General features: G+C 62.9%; 6 non-coding genes across 6 annotated transcripts; all 6 read right to left on the minus strand.

Annotated features, from left to right (window-relative positions):
- Positions 1–2339: 2339 nt before the first annotated feature.
- On the minus strand, positions 2340–2458 carry LOC142866495 (5S ribosomal RNA). The gene has a single exon (XR_012916476.1). It is a non-coding gene; the product is annotated as a 5S ribosomal RNA (ribosomal RNA).
- Positions 2459–6216: 3758 nt separating this feature from the next.
- On the minus strand, positions 6217–6335 carry LOC142866496 (5S ribosomal RNA). The gene has a single exon (XR_012916477.1). It is a non-coding gene; the product is annotated as a 5S ribosomal RNA (ribosomal RNA).
- Positions 6336–10093: 3758 nt separating this feature from the next.
- On the minus strand, positions 10094–10212 carry LOC142866497 (5S ribosomal RNA). Its single transcript, XR_012916478.1, has one exon. It is a non-coding gene; the product is annotated as a 5S ribosomal RNA (ribosomal RNA).
- Positions 10213–13971: 3759 nt separating this feature from the next.
- On the minus strand, positions 13972–14090 carry LOC142866499 (5S ribosomal RNA). Its single transcript, XR_012916480.1, has one exon. It is a non-coding gene; the product is annotated as a 5S ribosomal RNA (ribosomal RNA).
- A 3759-nt stretch (positions 14091–17849) lies between these two features.
- LOC142866500 (5S ribosomal RNA) lies at positions 17850–17968 on the minus strand. The gene has a single exon (XR_012916481.1). It is a non-coding gene; the product is annotated as a 5S ribosomal RNA (ribosomal RNA).
- Positions 17969–21727: 3759 nt separating this feature from the next.
- LOC142866501 (5S ribosomal RNA) lies at positions 21728–21846 on the minus strand. The gene has a single exon (XR_012916482.1). It is a non-coding gene; the product is annotated as a 5S ribosomal RNA (ribosomal RNA).
- Positions 21847–25340: the final 3494 nt, after the last annotated feature.

Raw genomic sequence — 25340 nt, forward strand, 5'->3', positions numbered from 1 at the left:
CCCAGGGCTGAGAGATGCCACCTCCCAGCTCTGGGTCCCTGCAGGAAGTGTTGGCAAGCACAGGGCCGGTCCTCCAAAGGCCCAGGTGCAGGGAGCCCAGGCCAAGCAGCCTGTGGAAGAAGCCACTTGCCGTGCCACCCCGGGAACAGGACTGCAGGCCCCGGCCCTTCCCACCTCCTCCTCCTCCTCCTCCTCCTCCTCCCCCCGCCCCGCCCCCACAGGGCACAGGGCTCAGAGACACCTCAGACTCTTGCTACCCAAAGTGCAAAGGGCATCAGTTGCTCCTCCAACCCCCCCCCCGCCCAGCAGACCACGTTGTCCAGCCAGCCCCCGGGCCTCCCTGGGGTGCCCAGCACAAAAGTGCAGACACCCACGGGACCCTCAGTCTCAGTTTTCGGAGGTTTTTGCCACTCTAAGGACCCGCAGGCCAGCTGGGCCTTCGGGCAGGACAGAGAGCCCCGGAATCCGACGTGGAGAGCTGCGTGTACGTCCCCATCAGGAGGCGGTCCCCACCTCCGCGGCTCTCCCCTTGCGGGGAGCGGCAGCCCAGCCGGCAGCCGCAGGGCCTCAGGGAAGACACCAGGCTGGGCCCCCGCGGCACAGCGGGGGCACGTCCCCCGCACTCACGCGACTTAGGGACGGCTGCTGGAGACTGCTGCGGCCACCCTGCTGCCGGGTTTCTGGAGGGCTTCCTGGAAGCAGCATCCACACCAAGCCCTTGGAAGGCCCAGGCGACGGAGGAGCCGGTCAGGCAGGGGCCGAGGACGGTGAGAGGCCGGGCGGGAAGGAGCGTGTCAGGCAGGGGCAGAGGACGGTGACCGGCCGGGCGGGGAGGAGCCGGTCAGGCGGGGGCCCAGGACAGTGACGGGTCTGGCCGGGGAGGAGTGCGTCAGGCAGGGGCAGAGGAGACGGGGGCTGGGTAAGGGTTAGGGTGACAGTTAGGGCACAATTCACAATCCCAAAGACGTGGAAGCGACCCGAGTGCCCATCCATCCAGGAGTGCATCAATAAAATGTGGCGCGTGGACACCACGGAGTGCCATTCGGCTGTGAGGAGCAGCGGTGAGAGGGCGCCTCTCGTGTTCTCCTGGCCAGAGCTGGAACCCGTTGCAGTAAGCCAGGTATCCCAAGAATGGACACACGAGCACCACGTGAGCACGCTCACCAGCAAATTGGTACGAACGGATGGACGCCTAAGTGGACAGAGAGGAGTCACCTTCATCGGGTGGGTGTCGGGCGGGTGGGGGGAGGGGAGGGGCATACACATCCATTAGGCATGGGGTGGGTGCGCACCGACTGGGGGATGGGCGCACTTGAAGCTCTGACCCGAGGGGGGAGGCTTGGAGAGGGCAAGGCACCCGACCTTAACATTGGTACCCCCACAATACGCTGGAACAACATGAGAGGTATATGAATAAGAACACAGGGGGGGCCGGGCGCGGTGGCTCACGCCTGTAATCCTAGCTCTCTGGGAGGCCGAGGCGGGCGGATTGCTCCAGGTCAGGAGTTCGAAACCAGCCTGAGCAAGAGCGAGACCCCGTCTCTACTAAAAATAGAGAGAAATTAATTGGCCAACTAATATATATAGAAAAACACAGCCGGGCGTGGTGGTGCATGCCTGTAGTCCCAACTACTCGGGAGGCTGAGGCAGCAGGATTGCTTGAGCCCGGAGATTGAGGTTGCTGTGAGCTAGGCTGACGCCATGGCACTCACTCTAGCCTGGGCAGCAAAACGAGACTCTGTCTCAAAAAAAAAAAAAAAAGAACACAGGGGGGAGGGGGGCACGGGCAACACATGTCACCTGAATACTTGTACTCCCATCATCTGCTTGAAGAGAGAGAGAAAAGAAAATGCAATCCTAGAGGTAAGAGACACTTTTTAAAAATAATGAATCCGAAGAGAAAAGTAAAAGGAGGCCTGTGGAGCAGGTCTGGGTGTGACTCCGGATCCCCCAACATCAGGTGCCACCACCAAAGATTCCTGCGTGTAGCCCATAGAACCCCAAAAGCAACGGGACGAGTTCTGGTCACATACTCCCTCAAAATGACATCCTGGCCTTCTTCTGGAACTCCCTCCCCTCTCAGACTCTCAAGGTTTCCTCCAGCGTGTCGGTTCCCACAGAGCAGACCTTTGGTCTGAGACCTGACAGTCCAGATGCCACGCATGCTGCCGCGTGGCCGCGGTGTCACGGCTTGGGACAAGAGGAGGCCCCACGGTGCGGGCTGGGGCGCCAGGCACCGCGGGCGGGCGCTGAGGGTGGGGGTGACCCCCACCCCGGGCCGCCGCCGCGCTCCCAGAAAGGGGACAGAACAAGAGGCAAAAAAAAAAAAAAAAAGCAGCAGCCTGTGGCACCCGGTATTCCCAGGCGGTCTCCCATCCAAGTACTAACCAGGCCCGACCCTGCTTAGCTTCCGAGACCAGACGAGATCGGGGGCGTTCAGGGTGGTGTGGCCCTAGACGGCGGCGGAGGGCGCCCCTGCCCCGCTCGAGAAGCCGAGCCTCTCTGGGCTTCCCCGCCGCCGCCTCCCGCCCCAGGCCCCGCGCCGGGCCGGGCCGTTTGAGTTCGCTGGCCGGGTCCCCCGGGCTCCCAGGGACGGGGGTGATGGGCGGGGCGGGGCGGGGCGGGGGGCTGTCTCTCTATACACACACACACACACTCACACTCACTCACACTCACACAAGATGCGCCTCCACGGCTGGACTCGCCAAGGTGGAGCCCTCCCAGCCCCCCTCGTCTCCTCGCCCGGCCTCCTTCACCTACCCGCTGCCCACCCCCAGCGCGTCGCTGCCTGCCGCTGACTGCGCACGCGCGGGACGCTCGCCCTTTGACCCCAGCCAGGGGCCGCCCTCCCCCACAACCCCTTTCAGCTGCGCCCCCCCCTCGCCCTGTGGGTGGGCTGCCGCCTATTCCCCCGGGCCAGGGCTGGGGCACAGCCAGTGTATGGGGCGTCTCTCTCTGGGGATGTGTCCCATGGGTGGGGTGGGGTGGCGTGGTTTGGGGGGCGCTGAAGAAATCAGTCCCCTCCATCTCCTACCTCTGGAAAACGCCCAAGCCCGTGGAGAACTGCCGGCACCGCTTCGTGGGGGCCGGGACCCTCCTCCGTGTCCTAGTCCAAGGGGCCTGGGCCTGGCCGGGGCTGCATTGGACCCCGACCACCCTGGCGTGTGGACTCGCTAAAAATCGGCCATTAGATATTGGATTCCAGCTTCCTGGAGGTCATTTCACTAATGAGTGCACCGGAAAGAGTTTCCTAATCCATCTGTGAGGGTGGCAACTGAAAGAGAATTTTAAAGCTGACAGAATAGGCGAGGGAAGGCATAGGAGATTTCCACACCCAGCAAGGAAGACTTTCCCGAAATGGAAGAAAGAAACGAGCAAACAGAGACACCGGTAGCCCGCCCGGAAAAGAGTCTGCCCCTGAGAGAAAGCACCCTGACCAGGTTCACCCGTGGGTGGGTGGCGAGCTAGCGGCATTCAGAAGAGCGAGGCCCGCAGTCTGTGCGGAAGACACCTGCGCTCGGGTGTGTGTGGCGGCGCGATTCACAAGCAGCTCTAGACGTTAAACCAAGGAGAAGCCAGGGAGTTCCCAACGCCCCAGGTGTCCTCAGCCCACGACTGGCTGCTGTGGGAATGCGAAGCCCGGCTCCTTGTCTCAGAGCGGGGTTCCCAGGAGGATCAGGCTGAAGCTGGGACTTGGCCTCAAAGTGTCCCCTCGCACGGCCACCCCCTTCCCCTTCCTGCTCCTCTACTCCTGGTGCCCCTCCATCCAGGGGCCAGACCTTAAAGAGTCACCGCAAGAGAATCCTGGTCCCAAAGGAGCCTTCTGGGGGACCGGTGCTGAGAGAGGTTGTGGGCATGGCCCGCTGGGGCTCTGCCCGACCCAGGGCTGAGAGATGCCACCTCCCAGCTCTGGGTCCCTGCAGGAAGTGTTGGCAAGCACAGGGCCGGTCCTCCAAAGGCCCAGGTGCAGGGAGCCCAGGCCAAGCAGCCTGTGGAAGAAGCCACTTGCCGTGCCACCCCGGGAACAGGACTGCAGGCCCCGGCCCTTCCCACCTCCTCCTCCTCCTGCTCCTCCTCCTCCCCCCCGGCCCCCCCCCACAGGGCACAGGGCTCAGAGACACCTCAGACTCTTGCTACCCAAAGTGCAAAGGGCATCAGTTGCTCCTCCAACCCCCCCGCCCAGCAGACCACGTTGTCCAGCCAGCCCCCGGGCCTCCCTGGGGTGCCCAGCACAAAAGTGCAGACACCCACCGGACCCTCAATCTCAGTTTTCGGATGTTTTTGCCACTCTAAGGACCCGCAGGCCAGCTGGGCCTTCGGGCAGGACAGAGAGCCCCGGAATCCGACGTGGAGAGCTGCGTGTACGTCCCCATCAGGAGGCGGTCCCCACCTCCGCGGCTCTCCCCTTGCGGGGAGCGGCAGCCCAGCCGGCAGCCGCAGGGCCTCAGGGAAGACACCAGGCTGGGCCCCCGCGGCACAGCGGGGGCACGTCCCCCGCACTCACGCGACTTAGGGACGGCTGCTGGAGACTGCTGCGGCCACCCTGCTGCCGGGTTTCTGGAGGGCTTCCTGGAAGCAGCATCCACACCAAGCCCTTGGAAGGCCCAGGCGACGGAGGAGCCGGTCAGGCAGGGGCCGAGGACGGTGAGAGGCCGGGCGGGAAGGAGCGTGTCAGGCAGGGGCAGAGGACGGTGACCGGCCGGGCGGGGAGGAGCCGGTCAGGCGGGGGCCCAGGACAGTGACGGGTCTGGCCGGGGAGGAGTGCGTCAGGCAGGGGCAGAGGAGACGGGGGCTGGGTAAGGGTTAGGGTGACAGTTAGGGCACAATTCACAATCCCAAAGACGTGGAAGCGACCCGAGTGCCCATCCATCCAGGAGTGCATCAATAAAATGTGGCGCGTGGACACCACGGAGTGCCATTCGGCTGTGAGGAGCAGCGGTGAGAGGGCGCCTCTCGTGTTCTCCTGGCCAGAGCTGGAACCCGTTCCAGTAAGCCAGGTATCCCAAGAATGGACACACGAGCACCACGTGAGCGCGCTCACCAGCAAATTGGTACGAACGGATGGACGCCTAAGTGGACAGAGAGGAGTCACCTTCATCGGGTGGGTGTCGGGCGGGTGGGGGGAGGGGAGGGGCATACACATCCATTAGGCATGGGGTGGGTGCGCACCGACTGGGGGATGGGCGCACTTGAAGCTCTGACCCGAGGGGGGAGGCTTGGAGAGGGCAAGGCACCCGACCTTAACATTGGTACCCCCACAATACGCTGGAACAACATGAGAGGTATATGAATAAGAACACAGGGGGGGCTGGGCGCGGTGGCTCACGCCTGTAATCCTAGCTCTCTGGGAGGCCGAGGCGGGCGGATTGCTCCAGGTCAGGAGTTCGAAACCAGCCTGAGCAAGAGCGAGACCCCGTCTCTACTAAAAATAGAGAGAAATTAATTGGCCAACTAATATATATAGAAAAACACAGCCGGGCGTGGTGGTGCATGCCTGTAGTCCCAACTACTCGGGAGGCTGAGGCAGCAGGATTGCTTGAGCCCGGAGATTGAGGTTGCTGTGAGCTAGGCTGACGCCATGGCACTCACTCTAGCCTGGGCAGCAAAACGAGACTCTGTCTCAAAAAAAAAAAAAAAAGAACACAGGGGGGAGGGGGGCACGGGCAACACATGTCACCTGAATACTTGTACTCCCATCATCTGCTTGAAGAGAGAGAGAAAAGAAAATGCAATCCTAGAGGTAAGAGACACTTTTTAAAAATAATGAATCCGAAGAGAAAAGTAAAAGGAGGCCTGTGGAGCAGGTCTGGGTGTGACTCCGGATCCCCCAACATCAGGTGCCACCACCAAAGATTCCTGCGTGTAGCCCATAGAACCCCAAAAGCAACGGGACGAGTTCTGGTCACATACTCCCTCAAAATGACATCCTGGCCTTCTTCTGGAACTCCCTCCCCTCTCAGACTCTCAAGGTTTCCTCCAGCGTGTCGGTTCCCACAGAGCAGACCTTTGGTCTGAGACCTGACAGTCCAGATGCCACGCATGCTGCCGCGTGGCGGCGGTGTCGCGGCTTGGGACAAGAGGAGGCCCCACGGTGCGGGCTGGGGCGCCAGGCACCGCGGGCGGGCGCTGAGGGTGGGGGTGACCCCCACCCCGGGCCGCCGCCGCGCTCCCAGAAAGGGGACAGAACAAGAGGCAAAAAAAAAAAAAAAAAGCAGCAGCCTGTGGCACCCGGTATTCCCAGGCGGTCTCCCATCCAAGTACTAACCAGGCCCGACCCTGCTTAGCTTCCGAGACCAGACGAGATCGGGGGCGTTCAGGGTGGTGTGGCCCTAGACGGCGGCGGAGGGCGCCCCTGCCCCGCTCGAGAAGCCGAGCCTCTCTGGGCTTCCCCGCCGCCGCCTCCCGCCCCAGGCCCCGCGCCGGGCCGGGCCGTTTGAGTTCGCTGGCCGGGTCCCCCGGGCTCCCAGGGACGGGGGTGATGGGCGGGGCGGGGCGGGGCGGGGGGCTGTCTCTCTATACACACACACACACACTCACACTCACTCACACTCACACAAGATGCGCCTCCACGGCTGGACTCGCCAAGGTGGAGCCCTCCCAGCCCCCCTCGTCTCCTCGCCCGGCCTCCTTCACCTACCCGCTGCCCACCCCCAGCGCGTCGCTGCCTGCCGCTGACTGCGCACGCGCGGGACGCTCGCCCTTTGACCCCAGCCAGGGGCCGCCCTCCCCCACAACCCCTTTCAGCTGCGCCCCCCCCTCGCCCTGTGGGTGGGCTGCCGCCTATTCCCCCGGGCCAGGGCTGGGGCACAGCCAGTGTATGGGGCGTCTCTCTCTGGGGATGTGTCCCATGGGTGGGGTGGGGTGGCGTGGTTTGGGGGGCGCTGAAGAAATCAGTCCCCTCCATCTCCTACCTCTGGAAAACGCCCAAGCCCGTGGAGAACTGCCGGCACCGCTTCGTGGGGGCCGGGACCCTCCTCCGTGTCCTAGTCCAAGGGGCCTGGGCCTGGCCGGGGCTGCATTGGACCCCGACCACCCTGGCGTGTGGACTCGCTAAAAATCGGCCATTAGATATTGGATTCCAGCTTCCTGGAGGTCATTTCACTAATGAGTGCACCGGAAAGAGTTTCCTAATCCATCTGTGAGGGTGGCAACTGAAAGAGAATTTTAAAGCTGACAGAATAGGCGAGGGAAGGCATAGGAGATTTCCACACCCAGCAAGGAAGACTTTCCCGAAATGGAAGAAAGAAACGAGCAAACAGAGACACCGGTAGCCCGCCCGGAAAAGAGTCTGCCCCTGAGAGAAAGCACCCTGACCAGGTTCACCCGTGGGTGGGTGGCGAGCTAGCGGCATTCAGAAGAGCGAGGCCCGCAGTCTGTGCGGAAGACACCTGCGCTCGGGTGTGTGTGGCGGCGCGATTCACAAGCAGCTCTAGACGTTAAACCAAGGAGAAGCCAGGGAGTTCCCAACGCCCCAGGTGTCCTCAGCCCACGACTGGCTGCTGTGGGAATGCGAAGCCCGGCTCCTTGTCTCAGAGCGGGGTTCCCAGGAGGATCAGGCTGAAGCTGGGACTTGGCCTCAAAGTGTCCCCTCGCACGGCCACCCCCTTCCCCTTCCTGCTCCTCTACTCCTGGTGCCCCTCCATCCAGGGGCCAGACCTTAAAGAGTCACCGCAAGAGAATCCTGGTCCCAAAGGAGCCTTCTGGGGGACCGGTGCTGAGAGAGGTTGTGGGCATGGCCCGCTGGGGCTCTGCCCGACCCAGGGCTGAGAGATGCCACCTCCCAGCTCTGGGTCCCTGCAGGAAGTGTTGGCAAGCACAGGGCCGGTCCTCCAAAGGCCCAGGTGCAGGGAGCCCAGGCCAAGCAGCCTGTGGAAGAAGCCACTTGCCGTGCCACCCCGGGAACAGGACTGCAGGCCCCGGCCCTTCCCACCTCCTCCTCCTCCTGCTCCTCCTCCTCCCCCCCGGCCCCCCCCCACAGGGCACAGGGCTCAGAGACACCTCAGACTCTTGCTACCCAAAGTGCAAAGGGCATCAGTTGCTCCTCCAACCCCCCCGCCCAGCAGACCACGTTGTCCAGCCAGCCCCCGGGCCTCCCTGGGGTGCCCAGCACAAAAGTGCAGACACCCACCGGACCCTCAATCTCAGTTTTCGGATGTTTTTGCCACTCTAAGGACCCGCAGGCCAGCTGGGCCTTCGGGCAGGACAGAGAGCCCCGGAATCCGACGTGGAGAGCTGCGTGTACGTCCCCATCAGGAGGCGGTCCCCACCTCCGCGGCTCTCCCCTTGCGGGGAGCGGCAGCCCAGCCGGCAGCCGCAGGGCCTCAGGGAAGACACCAGGCTGGGCCCCCGCGGCACAGCGGGGGCACGTCCCCCGCACTCACGCGACTTAGGGACGGCTGCTGGAGACTGCTGCGGCCACCCTGCTGCCGGGTTTCTGGAGGGCTTCCTGGAAGCAGCATCCACACCAAGCCCTTGGAAGGCCCAGGCGACGGAGGAGCCGGTCAGGCAGGGGCCGAGGACGGTGAGAGGCCGGGCGGGAAGGAGCGTGTCAGGCAGGGGCAGAGGACGGTGACCGGCCGGGCGGGGAGGAGCCGGTCAGGCGGGGGCCCAGGACAGTGACGGGTCTGGCCGGGGAGGAGTGCGTCAGGCAGGGGCAGAGGAGACGGGGGCTGGGTAAGGGTTAGGGTTACAGTTAGGGCACAATTCACAATCCCAAAGACGTGGAAGCGACCCGAGTGCCCATCCATCCAGGAGTGCATCAATAAAATGTGGCGCGTGGACACCACGGAGTGCCATTCGGCTGTGAGGAGCAGCGGTGAGAGGGCGCCTCTCGTGTTCTCCTGGCCAGAGCTGGAACCCGTTCCAGTAAGCCAGGTATCCCAAGAATGGACACACGAGCACCACGTGAGCACGCTCACCAGCAAATTGGTACGAACGGATGGACGCCTAAGTGGACAGAGAGGAGTCACCTTCATCGGGTGGGTGTCGGGCGGGTGGGGGGAGGGGAGGGGCATACACATCCATTAGGCATGGGGTGGGTGCGCACCGACTGGGGGATGGGCGCACTTGAAGCTCTGACCCGAGGGGGGAGGCTTGGAGAGGGCAAGGCACCCGACCTTAACATTGGTACCCCCACAATACGCTGGAACAACATGAGAGGTATATGAATAAGAACACAGGGGGGGCTGGGCGCGGTGGCTCACGCCTGTAATCCTAGCTCTCTGGGAGGCCGAGGCGGGCGGATTGCTCCAGGTCAGGAGTTCGAAACCAGCCTGAGCAAGAGCGAGACCCCGTCTCTACTAAAAATAGAGAGAAATTAATTGGCCAACTAATATATATAGAAAAACACAGCCGGGCGTGGTGGTGCATGCCTGTAGTCCCAACTACTCGGGAGGCTGAGGCAGCAGGATTGCTTGAGCCCGGAGATTGAGGTTGCTGTGAGCTAGGCTGACGCCATGGCACTCACTCTAGCCTGGGCAGCAAAACGAGACTCTGTCTCAAAAAAAAAAAAAAAAGAACACAGGGGGGAGGGGGGCACGGGCAACACATGTCACCTGAATACTTGTACTCCCATCATCTGCTTGAAGAGAGAGAGAAAAGAAAATGCAATCCTAGAGGTAAGAGACACTTTTTAAAAATAATGAATCCGAAGAGAAAAGTAAAAGGAGGCCTGTGGAGCAGGTCTGGGTGTGACTCCGGATCCCCCAACATCAGGTGCCACCACCAAAGATTCCTGCGTGTAGCCCATAGAACCCCAAAAGCAACGGGACGAGTTCTGGTCACATACTCCCTCAAAATGACATCCTGGCCTTCTTCTGGAACTCCCTCCCCTCTCAGACTCTCAAGGTTTCCTCCAGCGTGTCGGTTCCCACAGAGCAGACCTTTGGTCTGAGACCTGACAGTCCAGATGCCACGCATGCTGCCGCGTGGCGGCGGTGTCGCGGCTTGGGACAAGAGGAGGCCCCACGGTGCGGGCTGGGGCGCCAGGCACCGCGGGCGGGCGCTGAGGGTGGGGGTGACCCCCACCCCGGGCCGCCGCCGCGCTCCCAGAAAGGGGACAGAACAAGAGGCAAAAAAAAAAAAAAAAAGCAGCAGCCTGTGGCACCCGGTATTCCCAGGCGGTCTCCCATCCAAGTACTAACCAGGCCCGACCCTGCTTAGCTTCCGAGACCAGACGAGATCGGGGGCGTTCAGGGTGGTGTGGCCCTAGACGGCGGCGGAGGGCGCCCCTGCCCCGCTCGAGAAGCCGAGCCTCTCTGGGCTTCCCCGCCGCCGCCTCCCGCCCCAGGCCCCGCGCCGGGCCGGGCCGGTTGAGTTCGCTGGCCGGGTCCCCCGGGCTCCCAGGGACGGGGGTGATGGGCGGGGCGGGGCGGGGCGGGGGGCTGTCTCTCTATACACACACACACACACTCACACTCACTCACACTCACACAAGATGCGCCTCCACGGCTGGACTCGCCAAGGTGGAGCCCTCCCAGCCCCCCTCCTCTCCTCGCCCGGCCTCCTTCACCTACCCGCTGCCCACCCCCAGCGCGTCGCTGCCTGCCGCTGACTGCGCACGCGCGGGACGCTCGCCCTTTGACCCCAGCCAGGGGCCGCCCTCCCCCACAACCCCTTTCAGCTGCGCCCCCCCCTCGCCCTGTGGGTGGGCTGCCGCCTATTCCCCCGGGCCAGGGCTGGGGCACAGCCAGTGTATGGGGCGTCTCTCTCTGGGGATGTGTCCCATGGGTGGGGTGGGGTGGCGTGGTTTGGGGGGCGCTGAAGAAATCAGTCCCCTCCATCTCCTACCTCTGGAAAACGCCCAAGCCCGTGGAGAACTGCCGGCACCGCTTCGTGGGGGCCGGGACCCTCCTCCGTGTCCTAGTCCAAGGGGCCTGGGCCTGGCCGGGGCTGCATTGGACCCCGACCACCCTGGCGTGTGGACTCGCTAAAAATCGGCCATTAGATATTGGATTCCAGCTTCCTGGAGGTCATTTCACTAATGAGTGCACCGGAAAGAGTTTCCTAATCCATCTGTGAGGGTGGCAACTGAAAGAGAATTTTAAAGCTGACAGAATAGGCGAGGGAAGGCATAGGAGATTTCCACACCCAGCAAGGAAGACTTTCCCGAAATGGAAGAAAGAAACGAGCAAACAGAGACACCGGTAGCCCGCCCGGAAAAGAGTCTGCCCCTGAGAGAAAGCACCCTGACCAGGTTCACCCGTGGGTGGGTGGCGAGCTAGCGGCATTCAGAAGAGCGAGGCCCGCAGTCTGTGCGGAAGACACCTGCGCTCGGGTGTGTGTGGCGGCGCGATTCACAAGCAGCTCTAGACGTTAAACCAAGGAGAAGCCAGGGAGTTCCCAACGCCCCAGGTGTCCTCAGCCCACGACTGGCTGCTGTGGGAATGCGAAGCCCGGCTCCTTGTCTCAGAGCGGGGTTCCCAGGAGGATCAGGCTGAAGCTGGGACTTGGCCTCAAAGTGTCCCCTCGCACGGCCACCCCCTTCCCCTTCCTGCTCCTCTACTCCTGGTGCCCCTCCATCCAGGGGCCAGACCTTAAAGAGTCACCGCAAGAGAATCCTGGTCCCAAAGGAGCCTTCTGGGGGACCGGTGCTGAGAGAGGTTGTGGGCATGGCCCGCTGGGGCTCTGCCCGACCCAGGGCTGAGAGATGCCACCTCCCAGCTCTGGGTCCCTGCAGGAAGTGTTGGCAAGCACAGGGCCGGTCCTCCAAAGGCCCAGGTGCAGGGAGCCCAGGCCAAGCAGCCTGTGGAAGAAGCCACTTGCCGTGCCACCCCGGGAACAGGACTGCAGGCCCCGGCCCTTCCCACCTCCTCCTCCTCCTGCTCCTCCTCCTCCCCCCCGGCCCCCCCCCCACAGGGCACAGGGCTCAGAGACACCTCAGACTCTTGCTACCCAAAGTGCAAAGGGCATCAGTTGCTCCTCCAACCCCCCCGCCCAGCAGACCACGTTGTCCAGCCAGCCCCCGGGCCTCCCTGGGGTGCCCAGCACAAAAGTGCAGACACCCACCGGACCCTCAATCTCAGTTTTCGGATGTTTTTGCCACTCTAAGGACCCGCAGGCCAGCTGGGCCTTCGGGCAGGACAGAGAGCCCCGGAATCCGACGTGGAGAGCTGCGTGTACGTCCCCATCAGGAGGCGGTCCCCACCTCCGCGGCTCTCCCCTTGCGGGGAGCGGCAGCCCAGCCGGCAGCCGCAGGGCCTCAGGGAAGACACCAGGCTGGGCCCCCGCGGCACAGCGGGGGCACGTCCCCCGCACTCACGCGACTTAGGGACGGCTGCTGGAGACTGCTGCGGCCACCCTGCTGCCGGGTTTCTGGAGGGCTTCCTGGAAGCAGCATCCACACCAAGCCCTTGGAAGGCCCAGGCGACGGAGGAGCCGGTCAGGCAGGGGCCGAGGACGGTGAGAGGCCGGGCGGGAAGGAGCGTGTCAGGCAGGGGCAGAGGACGGTGACCGGCCGGGCGGAGAGGAGCCGGTCAGGCGGGGGCCCAGGACAGTGACGGGTCTGGCCGGGGAGGAGTGCGTCAGGCAGGGGCAGAGGAGACGGGGGCTGGGTAAGGGTTAGGGTGACAGTTAGGGCACAATTCACAATCCCAAAGACGTGGAAGCGACCCGAGTGCCCATCCATCCAGGAGTGCATCAATAAAATGTGGCGCGTGGACACCACGGAGTGCCATTCGGCTGTGAGGAGCAGCGGTGAGAGGGCGCCTCTCGTGTTCTCCTGGCCAGAGCTGGAACCCGTTCCAGTAAGCCAGGTATCCCAAGAATGGACACACGAGCACCACGTGAGCGCGCTCACCAGCAAATTGGTACGAACGGATGGACGCCTAAGTGGACAGAGAGGAGTCACCTTCATCGGGTGGGTGTCGGGCGGGTGGGGGGAGGGGAGGGGCATACACATCCATTAGGCATGGGGTGGGTGCGCACCGACTGGGGGATGGGCGCACTTGAAGCTCTGACCCGAGGGGGGAGGCTTGGAGAGGGCAAGGCACCCGACCTTAACATTGGTACCCCCACAATACGCTGGAACAACATGAGAGGTATATGAATAAGAACACAGGGGGGGCTGGGCGCGGTGGCTCACGCCTGTAATCCTAGCTCTCTGGGAGGCCGAGGCGGGCGGATTGCTCCAGGTCAGGAGTTCGAAACCAGCCTGAGCAAGAGCGAGACCCCGTCTCTACTAAAAATAGAGAGAAATTAATTGGCCAACTAATATATATAGAAAAACACAGCCGGGCGTGGTGGTGCATGCCTGTAGTCCCAACTACTCGGGAGGCTGAGGCAGCAGGATTGCTTGAGCCCGGAGATTGAGGTTGCTGTGAGCTAGGCTGACGCCATGGCACTCACTCTAGCCTGGGCAGCAAAACGAGACTCTGTCTCAAAAAAAAAAAAAAAAGAACACAGGGGGGAGGGGGGCACGGGCAACACATGTCACCTGAATACTTGTACTCCCATCATCTGCTTGAAGAGAGAGAGAAAAGAAAATGCAATCCTAGAGGTAAGAGACACTTTTTAAAAATAATGAATCCGAAGAGAAAAGTAAAAGGAGGCCTGTGGAGCAGGTCTGGGTGTGACTCCGGATCCCCCAACATCAGGTGCCACCACCAAAGATTCCTGCGTGTAGCCCATAGAACCCCAAAAGCAACGGGACGAGTTCTGGTCACATACTCCCTCAAAATGACATCCTGGCCTTCTTCTGGAACTCCCTCCCCTCTCAGACTCTCAAGGTTTCCTCCAGCGTGTCGGTTCCCACAGAGCAGACCTTTGGTCTGAGACCTGACAGTCCAGATGCCACGCATGCTGCCGCGTGGCGGCGGTGTCGCGGCTTGGGACAAGAGGAGGCCCCACGGTGCGAGCTGGGGCGCCAGGCACCGCGGGCGGGCGCTGAGGGTGGGGGTGACCCCCACCCCGGGCCGCCGCCGCGCTCCCAGAAAGGGGACAGAACAAGAGGCAAAAAAAAAAAAAAAAAGCAGCAGCCTGTGGCACCCGGTATTCCCAGGCGGTCTCCCATCCAAGTACTAACCAGGCCCGACCCTGCTTAGCTTCCGAGACCAGACGAGATCGGGGGCGTTCAGGGTGGTGTGGCCCTAGACGGCGGCGGAGGGCGCCCCTGCCCCGCTCGAGAAGCCGAGCCTCTCTGGGCTTCCCCGCCGCCGCCTCCTGCCCCAGGCCCCGCGCCGGGCCGGGCCGTTTGAGTTCGCTGGCCGGGTCCCCCGGGCTCCCAGGGACGGGGGTGATGGGCGGGGCGGGGCGGGGCGGGGGGCTGTCTCTCTATACACACACACACACACTCACACTCACTCACACTCACACAAGATGCGCCTCCACGGCTGGACTCGCCAAGGTGGAGCCCTCCCAGCCCCCCTCCTCTCCTCGCCCGGCCTCCTTCACCTACCCGCTGCCCACCCCCAGCGCGTCGCTGCCTGCCGCTGACTGCGCACGCGCGGGACGCTCGCCCTTTGACCCCAGCCAGGGGCCGCCCTCCCCCACAACCCCTTTCAGCTGCGCCCCCCCCTCGCCCTGTGGGTGGGCTGCCGCCTATTCCCCCGGGCCAGGGCTGGGGCACAGCCAGTGTATGGGGCGTCTCTCTCTGGGGATGTGTCCCATGGGTGGGGTGGGGTGGCGTGGTTTGGGGGGCGCTGAAGAAATCAGTCCCCTCCATCTCCTACCTCTGGAAAACGCCCAAGCCCGTGGAGAACTGCCGGCACCGCTTCGTGGGGGCCGGGACCCTCCTCCGTGTCCTAGTCCAAGGGGCCTGGGCCTGGCCGGGGCTGCATTGGACCCCGACCACCCTGGCGTGTGGACTCGCTAAAAATCGGCCATTAGATATTGGATTCCAGCTTCCTGGAGGTCATTTCACTAATGAGTGCACCGGAAAGAGTTTCCTAATCCATCTGTGAGGGTGGCAACTGAAAGAGAATTTTAAAGCTGACAGAATAGGCGAGGGAAGGCATAGGAGATTTCCACACCCAGCAAGGAAGACTTTCCCGAAATGGAAGAAAGAAACGAGCAAACAGAGACACCGGTAGCCCGCCCGGAAAAGAGTCTGCCCCTGAGAGAAAGCACCCTGACCAGGTTCACCCGTGGGTGGGTGGCGAGCTAGCGGCATTCAGAAGAGCGAGGCCCGCAGTCTGTGCGGAAGACACCTGCGCTCGGGTGTGTGTGGCGGCGCGATTCACAAGCAGCTCTAGACGTTAAACCAAGGAGAAGCCAGGGAGTTCCCAACGCCCCAGGTGTCCTCAGCCCACGACTGGCTGCTGTGGGAATGCGAAGCCCGGCTCCTTGTCTCAGAGCGGGGTTCCCAGGAGGATCAGGCTGAAGCTGGGACTTGGCCTCAAAGTGTCCCCTCGCACGGCCACCCCCTTCCCCTTCCTGCTCCTCTACTCCTGGTGCCCCTCCATCCAGGGGCCAGACCTTAAAGAGTCACCGCAAGAGAATCCTGGTCCCAAAGGAGCCTTCTGGGGGACCGGTGCTGAGAGAGGTTGTGGGCATGGCCCGCTGGGGCTCTGCCCGACCCAGGGCTGAGAGATGCCACCTCCCAGCTCTGGGTCCCTGCAGGAAGTGTTGGCAAGCACAGGGCCGGTCCTCCAAAGGCCCAGGTGCAGGGAGCCCAGGCCAAGCAGCCTGTGGAAGAAGCCACTTGCCGTGCCACCCCGGGAACAGGACTGCAGGCCCCGGCCCTTCCCACCTCCTCCTCCTCCTGCTCCTCCTCCTCCCCCCCGGCCCCCCCCCCACAGGGCACAGGGCTCAGAGACACCTCAGACTCTTGCTACCCAAAGTGCAAAGGGCATCAGTTGCTCCTCCAACCCCCCCGCCCAGCAGACCACGTTGTCCAGCCAGCCCCCGGGCCTCCCTGGGGTGCCCAGCACAAAAGTGCAGACACCCACCGGACCCTCAATCTCAGTTTTCGGATGTTTTTGCCACTCTAAGGACCCGCAGGCCAGCTGGGCCTTCGGGCAGGACAGAGAGCCCCGGAATCCGACGTGGAGAGCTGCGTGTACGTCCCCATCAGGAGGCGGTCCCCACCTCCGCGGCTCTCCCCTTGCGGGGAGCGGCAGCCCAGCCGGCAGCCGCAGGGCCTCAGGGAAGACACCAGGCTGGGCCCCCGCGGCACAGCGGGGGCACGTCCCCCGCACTCACGCGACTTAGGGACGGCTGCTGGAGACTGCTGCGGCCACCCTGCTGCCGGGTTTCTGGAGGGCTTCCTGGAAGCAGCATCCACACCAAGCCCTTGGAAGGCCCAGGCGACGGAGGAGCCGGTCAGGCAGGGGCCGAGGACGGTGAGAGGCCGGGCGGGAAGGAGCGTGTCAGGCAGGGGCAGAGGACGGTGACCGGCCGGGCGGAGAGGAGCCGGTCAGGCGGGGGCCCAGGACAGTGACGGGTCTGGCCGGGGAGGAGTGCGTCAGGCAGGGGCAGAGGAGACGGGGGCTGGGTAAGGGTTAGGGTGACAGTTAGGGCACAATTCACAATCCCAAAGACGTGGAAGCGACCCGAGTGCCCATCCATCCAGGAGTGCATCAATAAAATGTGGCGCGTGGACACCACGGAGTGCCATTCGGCTGTGAGGAGCAGCGGTGAGAGGGCGCCTCTCGTGTTCTCCTGGCCAGAGCTGGAACCCGTTGCAGTAAGCCAGGTATCCCAAGAATGGACACACGAGCACCACGTGAGCACGCTCACCAGCAAATTGGTACGAACGGATGGACGCCTAAGTGGACAGAGAGGAGTCACCTTCATCGGGTGGGTGTCGGGCGGGTGGGGGGAGGGGAGGGGCATACACATCCATTAGGCATGGGGTGGGTGCGCACCGACTGGGGGATGGGCGCACTTGAAGCTCTGACCCGAGGGGGGAGGCTTGGAGAGGGCAAGGCACCCGACCTTAACATTGGTACCCCCACAATACGCTGGAACAACATGAGAGGTATATGAATAAGAACACAGGGGGGGCTGGGCGCGGTGGCTCACGCCTGTAATCCTAGCTCTCTGGGAGGCCGAGGCGGGCGGATTGCTCCAGGTCAGGAGTTCGAAACCAGCCTGAGCAAGAGCGAGACCCCGTCTCTACTAAAAATAGAGAGAAATTAATTGGCCAACTAATATATATAGAAAAACACAGCCGGGCGTGGTGGTGCATGCCTGTAGTCCCAACTACTCGGGAGGCTGAGGCAGCAGGATTGCTTGAGCCCGGAGATTGAGGTTGCTGTGAGCTAGGCTGACGCCATGGCACTCACTCTAGCCTGGGCAGCAAAACGAGACTCTGTCTCAAAAAAAAAAAAAAAAGAACACAGGGGGGAGGGGGGCACGGGCAACACATGTCACCTGAATACTTGTACTCCCATCATCTGCTTGAAGAGAGAGAGAAAAGAAAATGCAATCCTAGAGGTAAGAGACACTTTTTAAAAATAATGAATCCGAAGAGAAAAGTAAAAGGAGGCCTGTGGAGCAGGTCTGGGTGTGACTCCGGATCCCCCAACATCAGGTGCCACCACCAAAGATTCCTGCGTGTAGCCCATAGAACCCCAAAAGCAACGGGACGAGTTCTGGTCACATACTCCCTCAAAATGACATCCTGGCCTTCTTCTGGAACTCCCTCCCCTCTCAGACTCTCAAGGTTTCCTCCAGCGTGTCGGTTCCCACAGAGCAGACCTTTGGTCTGAGACCTGACAGTCCAGATGCCACGCATGCTGCCGCGTGGCGGCGGTGTCGCGGCTTGGGACAAGAGGAGGCCCCACGGTGCGGGCTGGGGCGCCAGGCACCGCGGGCGGGCGCTGAGGGTGGGGGTGACCCCCACCCCGGGCCGCCGCCGCGCTCCCAGAAAGGGGACAGAACAAGAGGCAAAAAAAAAAAAAAAAAGCAGCAGCCTGTGGCACCCGGTATTCCCAGGCGGTCTCCCATCCAAGTACTAACCAGGCCCGACCCTGCTTAGCTTCCGAGACCAGACGAGATCGGGGGCGTTCAGGGTGGTGTGGCCCTAGACGGCGGCGGAGGGCGCCCCTGCCCCGCTCGAGAAGCCGAGCCTCTCTGGGCTTCCCCGCCGCCGCCTCCCGCCCCAGGCCCCGCGCCGGGCCGGGCCGGTTGAGTTCGCTGGCCGGGTCCCCCGGGCTCCCAGGGACGGGGGTGATGGGCGGGGCGGGGCGGGGCGGGGGGCTGTCTCTCTATACACACACACACACACTCACACTCACTCACACTCACACAAGATGCGCCTCCACGGCTGGACTCGCCAAGGTGGAGCCCTCCCAGCCCCCCTCCTCTCCTCGCCCGGCCTCCTTCACCTACCCGCTGCCCACCCCCAGCGCGTCGCTGCCTGCCGCTGACTGCGCACGCGCGGGACGCTCGCCCTTTGACCCCAGCCAGGGGCCGCCCTCCCCCACAACCCCTTTCAGCTGCGCCCCCCCCTCGCCCTGTGGGTGGGCTGCCGCCTATTCCCCCGGGCCAGGGCTGGGGCACAGCCAGTGTATGGGGCGTCTCTCTCTGGGGATGTGTCCCATGGGTGGGGTGGGGTGGCGTGGTTTGGGGGGCGCTGAAGAAATCAGTCCCCTCCATCTCCTACCTCTGGAAAACGCCCAAGCCCGTGGAGAACTGCCGGCACCGCTTCGTGGGGGCCGGGACCCTCCTCCGTGTCCTAGTCCAAGGGGCCTGGGCCTGGCCGGGGCTGCATTGGACCCCGACCACCCTGGCGTGTGGACTCGCTAAAAATCGGCCATTAGATATTGGATTCCAGCTTCCTGGAGGTCATTTCACTAATGAGTGCACCGGAAAGAGTTTCCTAATCCATCTGTGAGGGTGGCAACTGAAAGAGAATTTTAAAGCTGACAGAATAGGCGAGGGAAGGCATAGGAGATTTCCACACCCAGCAAGGAAGACTTTCCCGAAATGGAAGAAAGAAACGAGCAAACAGAGACACCGGTAGCCCGCCCGGAAAAGAGTCTGCCCCTGAGAGAAAGCACCCTGACCAGGTTCACCCGTGGGTGGGTGGCGAGCTAGCGGCATTCAGAAGAGCGAGGCCCGCAGTCTGTGCGGAAGACACCTGCGCTCGGGTGTGTGTGGCGGCGCGATTCACAAGCAGCTCTAGACGTTAAACCAAGGAGAAGCCAGGGAGTTCCCAACGCCCCAGGTGTCCTCAGCCCACGACTGGCTGCTGTGGGAATGCGAAGCCCGGCTCCTTGTCTCAGAGCGGGGTTCCCAGGAGGATCAGGCTGAAGCTGGGACTTGGCCTCAAAGTGTCCCCTCGCACGGCCACCCCCTTCCCCTTCCTGCTCCTCTACTCCTGGTGCCCCTCCATCCAGGGGCCAGACCTTAAAGAGTCACCGCAAGAGAATCCTGGTCCCAAAGGAGCCTTCTGGGGGACCGGTGCTGAGAGAGGTTGTGGGCATGGCCCGCTGGGGCTCTGCCCGACCCAGGGCTGAGAGATGCCACCTCCCAGCTCTGGGTCCCTGCAGGAAGTGTTGGCAAGCACAGGGCCGGTCCTCCAAAGGCCCAGGTGCAGGGAGCCCAGGCCAAGCAGCCTGTGGAAGAAGCCACTTGCCGTGCCACCCCGGGAACAGGACTGCAGGCCCCGGCCCTTCCCACCTCCTCCTCCTCCTGCTCCTCCTCCTCCCCCCCGGCCCCCCCCCCACAGGGCACAGGGCTCAGAGACACCTCAGACTCTTGCTACCCAAAGTGCAAAGGGCATCAGTTGCTCCTCCAACCCCCCCGCCCAGCAGACCACGTTGTCCAGCCAGCCCCCGGGCCTCCCTGGGGTGCCCAGCACAAAAGTGCAGACACCCACCGGACCCTCAATCTCAGTTTTCGGATGTTTTTGCCACTCTAAGGACCCGCAGGCCAGCTGGGCCTTCGGGCAGGACAGAGAGCCCCGGAATCCGACGTGGAGAGCTGCGTGTACGTCCCCATCAGGAGGCGGTCCCCACCTCCGCGGCTCTCCCCTTGCGGGGAGCGGCAGCCCAGCCGGCAGCCGCAGGGCCTCAGGGAAGACACCAGGCTGGGCCCCCGCGGCACAGCGGGGGCACGTCCCCCGCACTCACGCGACTTAGGGACGGCTGCTGGAGACTGCTGCGGCCACCCTGCTGCCGGGTTTCTGGAGGGCTTCCTGGAAGCAGCATCCACACCAAGCCCTTGGAAGGCCCAGGCGACGGAGGAGCCGGTCAGGCAGGGGCCGAGGACGGTGAGAGGCCGGGCGGGAAGGAGCGTGTCAGGCAGGGGCAGAGGACGGTGACCGGCCGGGCGGAGAGGAGCCGGTCAGGCGGGGGCCCAGGACAGTGACGGGTCTGGCCGGGGAGGAGTGCGTCAGGCAGGGGCAGAGGAGACGGGGGCTGGGTAAGGGTTAGGGTGACAGTTAGGGCACAATTCACAATCCCAAAGACGTGGAAGCGACCCGAGTGCCCATCCATCCAGGAGTGCATCAATAAAATGTGGCGCGTGGACACCACGGAGTGCCATTCGGCTGTGAGGAGCAGCGGTGAGAGGGCGCCTCTCGTGTTCTCCTGGCCAGAGCTGGAACCCGTTCCAGTAAGCCAGGTATCCCAAGAATGGACACACGAGCACCACGTGAGCGCGCTCACCAGCAAATTGGTACGAACGGATGGACGCCTAAGTGGACAGAGAGGAGTCACCTTCATCGGGTGGGTGTCGGGCGGGTGGGGGGAGGGGAGGGGCATACACATCCATTAGGCATGGGGTGGGTGCGCACCGACTGGGGGATGGGCGCACTTGAAGCTCTGACCCGAGGGGGGAGGCTTGGAGAGGGCAAGGCACCCGACCTTAACATTGGTACCCCCACAATACGCTGGAACAACATGAGAGGTATATGAATAAGAACACAGGGGGGGCTGGGCGCGGTGGCTCACGCCTGTAATCCTAGCTCTCTGGGAGGCCGAGGCGGGCGGATTGCTCCAGGTCAGGAGTTCGAAACCAGCCTGAGCAAGAGCGAGACCCCGTCTCTACTAAAAATAGAGAGAAATTAATTGGCCAACTAATATATATAGAAAAACACAGCCGGGCGTGGTGGTGCATGCCTGTAGTCCCAACTACTCGGGAGGCTGAGGCAGCAGGATTGCTTGAGCCCGGAGATTGAGGTTGCTGTGAGCTAGGCTGACGCCATGGCACTCACTCTAGCCTGGGCAGCAAAACGAGACTCTGTCTCAAAAAAAAAAAAAAAAGAACACAGGGGGGAGGGGGGCACGGGCAACACATGTCACCTGAATACTTGTACTCCCATCATCTGCTTGAAGAGAGAGAGAAAAGAAAATGCAATCCTAGAGGTAAGAGACACTTTTTAAAAATAATGAATCCGAAGAGAAAAGTAAAAGGAGGCCTGTGGAGCAGGTCTGGGTGTGACTCCGGATCCCCCAACATCAGGTGCCACCACCAAAGATTCCTGCGTGTAGCCCATAGAACCCCAAAAGCAACGGGACGAGTTCTGGTCACATACTCCCTCAAAATGACATCCTGGCCTTCTTCTGGAACTCCCTCCCCTCTCAGACTCTCAAGGTTTCCTCCAGCGTGTCGGTTCCCACAGAGCAGACCTTTGGTCTGAGACCTGACAGTCCAGATGCCACGCATGCTGCCGCGTGGCGGCGGTGTCGCGGCTTGGGACAAGAGGAGGCCCCACGGTGCGGGCTGGGGCGCCAGGCACCGCGGGCGGGCGCTGAGGGTGGGGGTGACCCCCACCCCGGGCCGCCGCCGCGCTCCCAGAAAGGGGACAGAACAAGAGGCAAAAAAAAAAAAAAAAAGCAGCAGCCTGTGGCACCCGGTATTCCCAGGCGGTCTCCCATCCAAGTACTAACCAGGCCCGACCCTGCTTAGCTTCCGAGACCAGACGAGATCGGGGGCGTTCAGGGTGGTGTGGCCCTAGACGGCGGCGGAGGGCGCCCCTGCCCCGCTCGAGAAGCCGAGCCTCTCTGGGCTTCCCCGCCGCCGCCTCCCGCCCCAGGCCCCGCGCCGGGCCGGGCCGGTTGAGTTCGCTGGCCGGGTCCCCCGGGCTCCCAGGGACGGGGGTGATGGGCGGGGCGGGGCGGGGCGGGGGGCTGTCTCTCTATACACACACACACACACTCACACTCACTCACACTCACACAAGATGCGCCTCCACGGCTGGACTCGCCAAGGTGGAGCCCTCCCAGCCCCCCTCGTCTCCTCGCCCGGCCTCCTTCACCTACCCGCTGCCCACCCCCAGCGCGTCGCTGCCTGCCGCTGACTGCGCACGCGCGGGACGCTCGCCCTTTGACCCCAGCCAGGGGCCGCCCTCCCCCACAACCCCTTTCAGCTGCGCCCCCCCCTCGCCCTGTGGGTGGGCTGCCGCCTATTCCCCCGGGCCAGGGCTGGGGCACAGCCAGTGTATGGGGCGTCTCTCTCTGGGGATGTGTCCCATGGGTGGGGTGGGGTGGCGTGGTTTGGGGGGCGCTGAAGAAATCAGTCCCCTCCATCTCCTACCTCTGGAAAACGCCCAAGCCCGTGGAGAACTGCCGGCACCGCTTCGTGGGGGCCGGGACCCTCCTCCGTGTCCTAGTCCAAGGGGCCTGGGCCTGGCCGGGGCTGCATTGGACCCCGACCACCCTGGCGTGTGGACTCGCTAAAAATCGGCCATTAGATATTGGATTCCAGCTTCCTGGAGGTCATTTCACTAATGAGTGCACCGGAAAGAGTTTCCTAATCCATCTGTGAGGGTGGCAACTGAAAGAGAATTTTAAAGCTGACAGAATAGGCGAGGGAAGGCATAGGAGATTTCCACACCCAGCAAGGAAGACTTTCCCGAAATGGAAGAAAGAAACGAGCAAACAGAGACACCGGTAGCCCGCCCGGAAAAGAGTCTGCCCCTGAGAGAAAGCACCCTGACCAGGTTCACCCGTGGGTGGGTGGCGAGCTAGCGGCATTCAGAAGAGCGAGGCCCGCAGTCTGTGCGGAAGACACCTGCGCTCGGGTGTGTGTGGCGGCGCGATTCACAAGCAGCTCTAGACGTTAAACCAAGGAGAAGCCAGGGAGTTCCCAACGCCCCAGGTGTCCTCAGCCCACGACTGGCTGCTGTGGGAATGCGAAGCCCGGCTCCTTGTCTCAGAGCGGGGTTCCCAGGAGGATCAGGCTGAAGCTGGGACTTGGCCTCAAAGTGTCCCCTCGCACGGCCACCCCCTTCCCCTTCCTGCTCCTCTACTCCTGGTGCCCCTCCATCCAGGGGCCAGACCTTAAAGAGTCACCGCAAGAGAATCCTGGTCCCAAAGGAGCCTTCTGGGGGACCGGTGCTGAGAGAGGTTGTGGGCATGGCCCGCTGGGGCTCTGCCCGACCCAGGGCTGAGAGATGCCACCTCCCAGCTCTGGGTCCCTGCAGGAAGTGTTGGCAAGCACAGGGCCGGTCCTCCAAAGGCCCAGGTGCAGGGAGCCCAGGCCAAGCAGCCTGTGGAAGAAGCCACTTGCCGTGCCACCCCGGGAACAGGACTGCAGGCCCCGGCCCTTCCCACCTCCTCCTCCTCCTGCTCCTCCTCCTCCCCCCCGGCCCCCCCCCCACAGGGCACAGGGCTCAGAGACACCTCAGACTCTTGCTACCCAAAGTGCAAAGGGCATCAGTTGCTCCTCCAACCCCCCCGCCCAGCAGACCACGTTGTCCAGCCAGCCCCCGGGCCTCCCTGGGGTGCCCAGCACAAAAGTGCAGACACCCACCGGACCCTCAATCTCAGTTTTCGGATGTTTTTGCCACTCTAAGGACCCGCAGGCCAGCTGGGCCTTCGGGCAGGACAGAGAGCCCCGGAATCCGACGTGGAGAGCTGCGTGTACGTCCCCATCAGGAGGCGGTCCCCACCTCCGCGGCTCTCCCCTTGCGGGGAGCGGCAGCCCAGCCGGCAGCCGCAGGGCCTCAGGGAAGACACCAGGCTGGGCCCCCGCGGCACAGCGGGGGCACGTCCCCCGCACTCACGCGACTTAGGGACGGCTGCTGGAGACTGCTGCGGCCACCCTGCTGCCGGGTTTCTGGAGGGCTTCCTGGAAGCAGCATCCACACCAAGCCCTTGGAAGGCCCAGGCGACGGAGGAGCCGGTCAGGCAGGGGCCGAGGACGGTGAGAGGCCGGGCGGGAAGGAGCGTGTCAGGCAGGGGCAGAGGACGGTGACCGGCCGGGCGGAGAGGAGCCGGTCAGGCGGGGGCCCAGGACAGTGACGGGTCTGGCCGGGGAGGAGTGCGTCAGGCAGGGGCAGAGGAGACGGGGGCTGGGTAAGGGTTAGGGTGACAGTTAGGGCACAATTCACAATCCCAAAGACGTGGAAGCGACCCGAGTGCCCATCCATCCAGGAGTGCATCAATAAAATGTGGCGCGTGGACACCACGGAGTGCCATTCGGCTGTGAGGAGCAGCGGTGAGAGGGCGCCTCTCGTGTTCTCCTGGCCAGAGCTGGAACCCGTTCCAGTAAGCCAGGTATCCCAAGAATGGACACACGAGCACCACGTGAGCGCGCTCACCAGCAAATTGGTACGAACGGATGGACGCCTAAGTGGACAGAGAGGAGTCACCTTCATCGGGTGGGTGTCGGGCGGGTGGGGGGAGGGGAGGGGCATACACATCCATTAGGCATGGGGTGGGTGCGCACCGACTGGGGGATGGGCGCACTTGAAGCTCTGACCCGAGGGGGGAGGCTTGGAGAGGGCAAGGCACCCGACCTTAACATTGGTACCCCCACAATACGCTGGAACAACATGAGAGGTATATGAATAAGAACACAGGGGGGGCTGGGCGCGGTGGCTCACGCCTGTAATCCTAGCTCTCTGGGAGGCCGAGGCGGGCGGATTGCTCCAGGTCAGGAGTTCGAAACCAGCCTGAGCAAGAGCGAGACCCCGTCTCTACTAAAAATAGAGAGAAATTAATTGGCCAACTAATATATATAGAAAAACACAGCCGGGCGTGGTGGTGCATGCCTGTAGTCCCAACTACTCGGGAGGCTGAGGCAGCAGGATTGCTTGAGCCCGGAGATTGAGGTTGCTGTGAGCTAGGCTGACGCCATGGCACTCACTCTAGCCTGGGCAGCAAAACGAGACTCTGTCTCAAAAAAAAAAAAAAAAGAACACAGGGGGGAGGGGGGCACGGGCAACACATGTCACCTGAATACTTGTACTCCCATCATCTGCTTGAAGAGAGAGAGAAAAGAAAATGCAATCCTAGAGGTAAGAGACACTTTTTAAAAATAATGAATCCGAAGAGAAAAGTAAAAGGAGGCCTGTGGAGCAGGTCTGGGTGTGACTCCGGATCCCCCAACATCAGGTGCCACCACCAAAGATTCCTGCGTGTAGCCCATAGAACCCCAAAAGCAACGGGACGAGTTCTGGTCACATACTCCCTCAAAATGACATCCTGGCCTTCTTCTGGAACTCCCTC

The sequence above is a fragment of the Microcebus murinus genome, unplaced genomic scaffold (assembly GCF_040939455.1).
Source record: "Microcebus murinus isolate Inina unplaced genomic scaffold, M.murinus_Inina_mat1.0 scaf006_hap2_Mmur4.0, whole genome shotgun sequence".
NCBI lineage: Eukaryota > Metazoa > Chordata > Mammalia > Primates > Cheirogaleidae > Microcebus > Microcebus murinus.